We start from the raw sequence: 7697 nt of genomic DNA, 5'->3' as shown, positions 1-7697 counted from the left end.
TTTCCGTGCTGGAGAGAGCCGTGTTCGTCTGTCAGCCCCGGAAACCGGATCGCGCTTTTGACGCAAGTGTTTTTCTTCTTCGTTGTTTTCTTCGTTGGTTTCTCTGTTTTATTTTGTTTCAAAAAAAAAAAAGAGAACTTAGTTTCCCCCTCGTACTTTTAGCGGGGGGCGTCTCGTTGCGGCCTTGTGGCCGCGCGGTCGATTTATTTTTCGACTTTGACTTCGCCAACGTGATTTTTCCGTCGATGTCTTCGAAGGTCCCGAGTGGATTTAAGAAGTGTGGTCGTTGCGGCCGGCATATCTCGCAGACCGACACGCACGCTTGGTGCCTCCAGTGCCTCGGGCCGGAGCACGATACCAAGACGTGCACCTTGTGTCTCGGTTTACGGAAACGGACACAGGTGGCGAGGCAAGTTCTGCGGGACCGTCTTTTTGGAACTTGCGCAGGCCCCTCGACGTCGACTGCATCGGTGTCGATGGCCGGATCTTCGGTACCGATGTCCATGAAATCGGCACCGACCCCAGGAGCACAGGTCCCGTTGGCCCGCCGGTCTTCTGGAGATGGCAGGGGTGAGCAGCCGCGTGGGCAATTGGCCCCGGTCACTCCCTCTACCCAGGGCCCTCGGGACCGAACCCTGTCGGACCCAAGGGGGATCTACCTTCTTCTCTTCGGTACCGCCGAGCGCCGATGATGGGCACCGAAAAAAGACAAAAAAGCACTGTCGGTCGCCCACGGCGCATGTGGCCACCGGCTCCAGAGATGATTCGACGCCAAGGAAGCGGCAGCGCCGGGAGGAGCGTTCCCCCTCGATGGTAGAGGTATTGTTACGTCAGGGCACCAGCACTTCGGTGCCGTCTCCTGGACCCGAACAGCTTCCGGCACAGACACCTCTACCGCCCCCCTCGCCTTTCCCGACAGCAGGCCTGGACGAGTGCCTCCGAGCCATCCTTCCGGGGATCCTGGAAGGGCTGATGCGCCAGACTGTGCCGGCGCTGGGGGTGCTCTAGCCCGGTGCCGAGGCCTTCGACGCCGCTTGCGGTGCCGGTCTCGACCGCCACGCAGGTGGAGTCCCCGTCGATGGAGGGAGCTTCATCCCCGCCGGCGCGGGAGTCCACCGCTCAACGACGCCACCGAGGACTCGGTGCCTCGAAGTCGAGCCGGGCCCGGTTGAGGTCTGAGCTACAGGAGCTCATGTCCGACACCGAGGAAGAGGCCTCGTGGGGGGAGGAGGAGGACCCCAGATATTTCTCCTCAGAGGAGTCTGTGGGCCTTCCCTCCGACCCCACTCCTTCACCAGAGAGGAAGCTCTCGCCACCTGAGAGCCTCTCTTTTGCCTCCTTCGTCAGGGACATGTCTATTTGCATTCCCTTCCCCGTGGTCTCTGTGGATGAGCCGAGGGCCGAGATGCTCGAGGTCCTCGACTATCCATCACCACCTAGAGAGTCCTCCACGGTACCGTTGCACAATGTCCTCAAACAGACACTGCTTCGGAACTGGTTGAGATCTTTATCTAATCCCACCATCCCCAAGAAAGCTGAGTCCCAATACAGGATCCACTCAGACCCAAAGTTAATGCGGCCTCAATTGCCTCATAACTCGGCGGTCGTGGACTCTGCTCTCAAGAGGGCATGAAGTTCGAGGGATACGCCTCGGCGCCCCCGGGGCGGGAGTCTCGCACTCTGGACTCGTTTGGGAGGAAGGCCTACCAATCTTCAATGCTCATGACCCGCATCCAGTCCTACCAGCTCTACACGAGCATACACATGCGGAATAATGTGAAGCAACTGGCGGACCTGGTCGACAAGCTCCCCCCGGAGCAGTCCAGGCCTTTTCAGGAGGTGGTCAGGCAGCTGAAGGCGTGCAGAAAGTTCCTGTCCAGGGGTATATATGACACCTGTGATGTGGCATCTCGTGCTGTGGCCCAAGGTATAGTGATGCGCAGGCTCTCATGGCTGCGTGCCTCTGACCTGGACAACCGCACCCAGCAGCGGCTTGCCGATGTTCCTTGCCGGGGGGGATAATATTTTTGGTGAGAAGGTCGAGCAGTTGGTGGACCAACTACATCAGCGGGAGACCGCCCTCGACAAGCTCTCCCGGGCGCCTTCAGCATCCACCTCAGCAGGTGGACGTTTTTCCCGGACCAGGCAGGCTGCGCCCTACGCCTACAACAAGCGTAGGTACACCCAGCCAGCCCGAAGGCCTCAGGTACAGGGACAGTCCCAGCGCGCTCGCCTACAACAAGCGTAGGTACACCCAGCCGGCCCGAAGGCCTCAGGTACAGGGACAGTCCCAGCGCGCTCGTTCCCGTCAACAGCGTGCGCCTAAGCAGCCCCCGGCGCCTCCACAGCAAAAACCGGGGACGGGTTTTTGACTGGATCCATGGGAACATAGCCGCCATCAAAGTGTCCGTGCCGGACGATCTGCCAGTGGGGGGGAGGTTAAAACTTTTTCACCAAAGGTGGCCTCTAATAATCTCCGACCAGTGGGTTCTCCAAATAGTGCGGTGTGGATACGCCCTGAATTTGGCCTCCCCTCCACCAAATTGTCCTCCGGGAGCCCAATCCTTCAGCTCCCAACACAAGCATGTACTTGCAGAGGAACTCTCCGCCCTTCTCAGCGCCAATGCGGTCAAGCCCATGCCACCCGGGCAGGAAGGCCAGGTATTCTATTCCAGGTACTTCCTTGTGGAAAAGAAAACGGGGGATGCGCCCCATCCTAGACCTGAGAGGCCTGAACAAATATCTAGTCAAAGAGAAGTTCAGGATGCTTTCCTTGGGCACCCTTCTACCAATGATTCAGAAAAACGATTGGCTATGTTCCCTGGATTTAAAGGACGCATACACTCACATCCCGATACTGCCAGCTCACAGACAGTATCTCAGATTCCGCCTGGGGCCACGGCACTTTCAGTATTGTGTGCTGCCCTTTGGGCTCGCCTCTGCCCCATGGGTGTTCACGAAGTGCCTCGTGGTGGTCGCGGCGTATCTAAGCAAGCTGGGAGTGCACGTGTTCCCATATCTCGACGATTGGCTGGTCAAGAACACCTCGGAAGCAGGAGCTCTCCGGTCCATGCAGTGCACTATTCACCTCCTGGAGCTGCTGGGGTTTGTGATAAACTACCCAAAGTCCCATCTCCAGCCAGTCCAATCTCTGGAATTCATAGCTCAGGCCTTTCTTCCCGAAGCGAGGGCCCACAACCTCCTGTCCCTCGCTTCCCAGACCAGAGCGTCTCAGCAGGTCACAGCTCGGCAGATGTTGAGACTCCTAGGCCATATGGCCTCCACAGTTCATGTGACTCCCATGGCTCGTCTTCACATGAGATCTGCTCAATGGGACCCTAGCTTCCCAGTGGTGCCAGGCCACCAGAATCTAGAAGATGTCATCCGCCTCTCCATCAGTTGCCGCACTTCACTGCACTGGTGGACCATTCGGACCAATTTGACCCTGGGACGCCCAATCCAAATTCCACAGCCCACGAAAGTGCTGACGACGGATGCATCTTGCCTGGGGTGGGGAGCTCATGTCGATGGGCTTCACACCCAGGGACTGTGGTCTCTCCAGGAAAAAGATATGGAACGCACTGAAGGCTTTCAGCGATCGGCTGTCCTGTCAAATTATCCAAATTCGGACAGACAATCAGGTTGCAATGTATTACATCAACAAGCAGGGGGGGCACTGGATCTCGCCCTCTGTGTCAGGAAGCCGTCGGGATGTGGCGTTGGGCCTGCCAGTTCGGCATGCTTCTCCAAGCCACATACCTGGCAGGTGTAAACAACAGTCTGGCCGACAGACTGAGCAGAGTCATGCAACCGCACGAGTGGTCGCTCCATTCCAGAGTGGTACGCAAGATCTTCCGAGAGTGGGGCACTCCCTCGGTGGACCTTTTCGCCTCTAGGAAGGATTCCACTAAAAAGAGTTACTTTTTCAAGTGAAGGAGGTTTGTCGTTTGATGTGAGAGCAAGGCCCTAGAACCTCGTTCTTGTCCTGCACAGAACCTGCTTGAATACCTTCTGCACTTATCAGAGTCTGGCCTCAAGACCAACTCAGTAAGGAATCACCTTAGTGCGATTAGTGCTTACCATCTTCGTGTAGAGGGTAAAGCCATCTCTGGAGAGCCTTTAGTCGTTCGAGTCATGAGAGGCTTGCTTTTGTCAAAGCCCCCTGTCAAGCCTCCTGCAGTGTCATGGAATCTCAACGTTGTCCTCACCCAGCTGATGAAACCTCCTTTTGAGCCACTGAATTCATGCCATCTGAAGTACTTGACCTGGAAGGTCATTTTCTTGGTGGCAGTTACTTCAGCTCGTAGGGTCAGTGAGCTTCAAGCCCTGGTAGCTCATGCTCCGTATACTAAATTTCATCATAACAGAGTAGTGCTCCGCACTCACCCTAAGTCCCTGCCAAAGGTGGTGTCGGAGTTCCATCTTGACCAGTCAATTGTCTTGCCAACATTCTTTCCCAGACCGCATACCCGCCCTGCTCAACGTCAGTTGCACACATTGGACTGCAAGCAAGCGTTGGCCTTCTATTTGGAGCAGACACAGCCCCACAGACAGTCCGCCCAATTGTTTGTTTCTTTCGACCCCAATAGGAAAGGGGTCGCTGTTGGGAAACGCACCATCTCCAATTGGCTAGCAGATTGCATTTCCTTCACTTACGCCCAGGCTGGGCTAACTCTTGAGGGTCATGTCACGGCTCATAGTGTCAGAGCCATGGCAGCGTCGGTGGCCCACTTGAAGTCAGCCACTATTGAAGAGATTTGCAAGGCTGCGACGTGGCCATCTGTCCACACATTCACATCACATTACTGCCTCCAGCAGGATACCCGACGCGGCAGTTGGTGCTGCAGAATCTGTTTGGGGTTTAAATCCAACTCCACCCTCCAGGACCCTAATTTATTCTGGTCAGGCTGCACTCAGTTCTTCGTAGGTCAATTTCTGTTATGCCCTCGCCGTTGCGAAGTTCAATTGACCTGGGTTCTTGTTTTGAGTGAGCCTGAGAGCTAGGGATACCCCAGTCATGAGAACAAGCAGCCCGCTTGTCCTCGGAGAAAGCGAATGATACATACCTGTAGCAGGTGTTCTCCGAGGACAGCAGGCTGATTTTTCTCACCTACCCTCCCTCCTCCCCTTTGGAGTTGCGTTTTTACTCATTTTTTGCTTGTCATTCAACTGAGTGGGAACGGTCGCGCACGGGCGGGAAGACGGCTGCGCATGCGTGGTGGGCGGGTCCGTGCGGGACCGCCCGCAAAGTTTTGTTCCGGGTTGGTGGGGGCTGCCGTGAACGTCAACCCTGCTGTCCTCGGAGAACACCTGCTACAGGTATGTATCATTCGCTATCTGCACCCTTCTCTTCCAATGCTAACTCCAGCCTCTATTCCTTTTATCTTGCTGCACCTTATGCCTGGAATAGACTTCCTGAGCCAGTACGTCAAGCTCCATCTCTGGCTGTCTTCAAATCTAAGCTAAAAGCCCATCTTTTTGATGCTTTTAACTCACAACCTTTGTTCATCACCCTTTATGTTATCGTTCTCACTTTAATATTCTCTTATCTTTTGTGTCCCTGCTTGACAGAGCTTACAATCTCGTCATGTCCAAGTGTACAGTGCTGCGTACGTCTAGTAGTGTTATAGAAATAAGTAGCAGTTAGTAGTATGAGTCCCCCAGCAGCTGCTGTTCTGGATCCATGAGTTAAGCCTTGCAGGGGAATATAGAAAACTTAAGTGAGACATCTCTGGGTCTTTGGTTCTAAGGGGTTCCCTTTCCACTACCACCCTCCTGCGAAGGGCCATGCTGAACCTTTGTGTGAGGTCAGAGGGTTGTGTTGTTAGGGTCCCTAGCTTACAGGGCACCCTGAGTAAATGACGGCTTAACAGCAAAAGAAAGCTAATTATAGAACTCCTTTCAGTTCTCTTGGTGCTTGTTTCTGAGGAGCATCAATGTGAGTACAGAGGTTGAGTTGCTAGGTACTGTGACGTGTGTATAGCCTTCACTGCTGTAAAGCTTGTGGGCCCTAGTGTGAGTGACGGGGGTGCTGTTGACTGGTGTGCTTGAGGAGAGGGATGTTGTGGGAGTGCTGGAGTCATGATGCAGTGTGTCAGCCATAGCAAATGAGCCTGGAGGAGAGGAATGCGCTCCAGTGATGGCTCTGACTTGGCTGGGAAGAGTTGCCATTGTGGCTCTGGTGCAGCTGTATATCCTGCTTGGTTAATCACTGTTTTTCTAACAGCAGATGGATTCTAAACATTTCCCATTTTATGTTCTGTTTTCATTTAAGCTAAAGACATGCTCCTAAAACTCAGATACTAAAATAGAGAGCAGACTCTCAGCCAGTCTAGAGCTACTAAAGGAAAGCAAATTAACATGTGAGTCCTGTTTCCAAAGCAGTACTGCTGCAGCTGGGCCCTTGCATCCTGGCTGCTTGTACTTCACAGAGGATGAGCACAGCAGCACCTTGCACTTCTACCCAAGAAGCTGTCTGTCTCCTGGTCCAATTAATGAGGGGTTCTGACCATGTAAGCTGATACTCTACCAGTTGTTGCTTTTTCTGCTGCCTGAGCTTGGTTTAACTGTTCATCTTTAAGGGGCAGTCATGGAAATGCTCCAGCTGATGTGTACTCCCAACAAGCCCTCCTCCCATCCAGTTGATGTAGGTGTTGCTGCGCCTCCCCCAAACTGTGGTCTGACATGAGCCTTGTGTTTACCAGGACTGAGCCTCAAAGTACTCCCAGCCACTGCCCACAGTTTGTCCAAAGTTAAGATATTTAAAAACCCTTTTCTCTACTGGCTCAAAAGAAGCCCTTACTGTGCCCAAGAGAAGACATTAAAATCCCACGGTGCTACTGTGGTGGTGATAAGGAGGTCTGATTGGCATCATACCTCTGAAGAAGCCAATCTCATGCCACCTACCAATGTTGCCACCTGCACCTTAGAGAACATCTAGGCTAGGCTCCTGTTAAAACTAGTCTGCATGGAATACCAAACCTGCTGCTGATCCTGACAACATCCTTAAGCTACCCCTGCATGCCAAAATAAATGCTTCCTTGACATTTAACAGGGTAGAAATCACCTTACCAGAAAGGCCTTTTTTCCCCTCAGCCAAGCTGCAATACAAAACTAAGCAAGATCTTCCATCCTGATAGGGCCTTGAACCAGCAGGAGCCTTAACAGCCAGGATTTGGGACCTATGGTCCCAAATGCAGAATTGAACACTTGACTAATGTGAGGCAGCTTGAATGACAATGCTAAGTTCATTATCTTTGTTTAGTTTCAATGATTGTTTGAAGCATTTGGATTAGGCATCACTTATTTTCGATGTATGCCTATACAAATGTTGGTTTGACTACACACATTTTTTCTCATACCAGTGCAGTAAGATGATTGCTGATGTAACTTAATTGGCAGTTTAACATGAAAAACTAAACGTTGCTGTTTAATGTTAAGTAAAATATCCACTTTATAACTATTCTTTAGACACTATTTAGAGGAGTCATTTTGGGGTGATTATTTTTTGTAATTCACCAGAAACAACTTTAAAGCTCAGATTTTTCCCTTGGACGAACTGAACTATATTAAGTCTAAGTTTCTTTATTCCAAGATTTTGCAAAATACAAAAAAGAAACAGTAATGTAGAAGCGTAAACTGCACTTTATTAGGAAGGTTTCTGGGTTTGAATCCCACAACCTAGCAAAGGGGCGGGG

This window comes from Microcaecilia unicolor, chromosome 3 (genome assembly GCF_901765095.1).
Source record: "Microcaecilia unicolor chromosome 3, aMicUni1.1, whole genome shotgun sequence".
NCBI classification, from domain to species: Eukaryota; Metazoa; Chordata; class Amphibia; order Gymnophiona; family Siphonopidae; genus Microcaecilia; species Microcaecilia unicolor.
Note: the sequence above shows the minus strand (reverse complement) of the source record.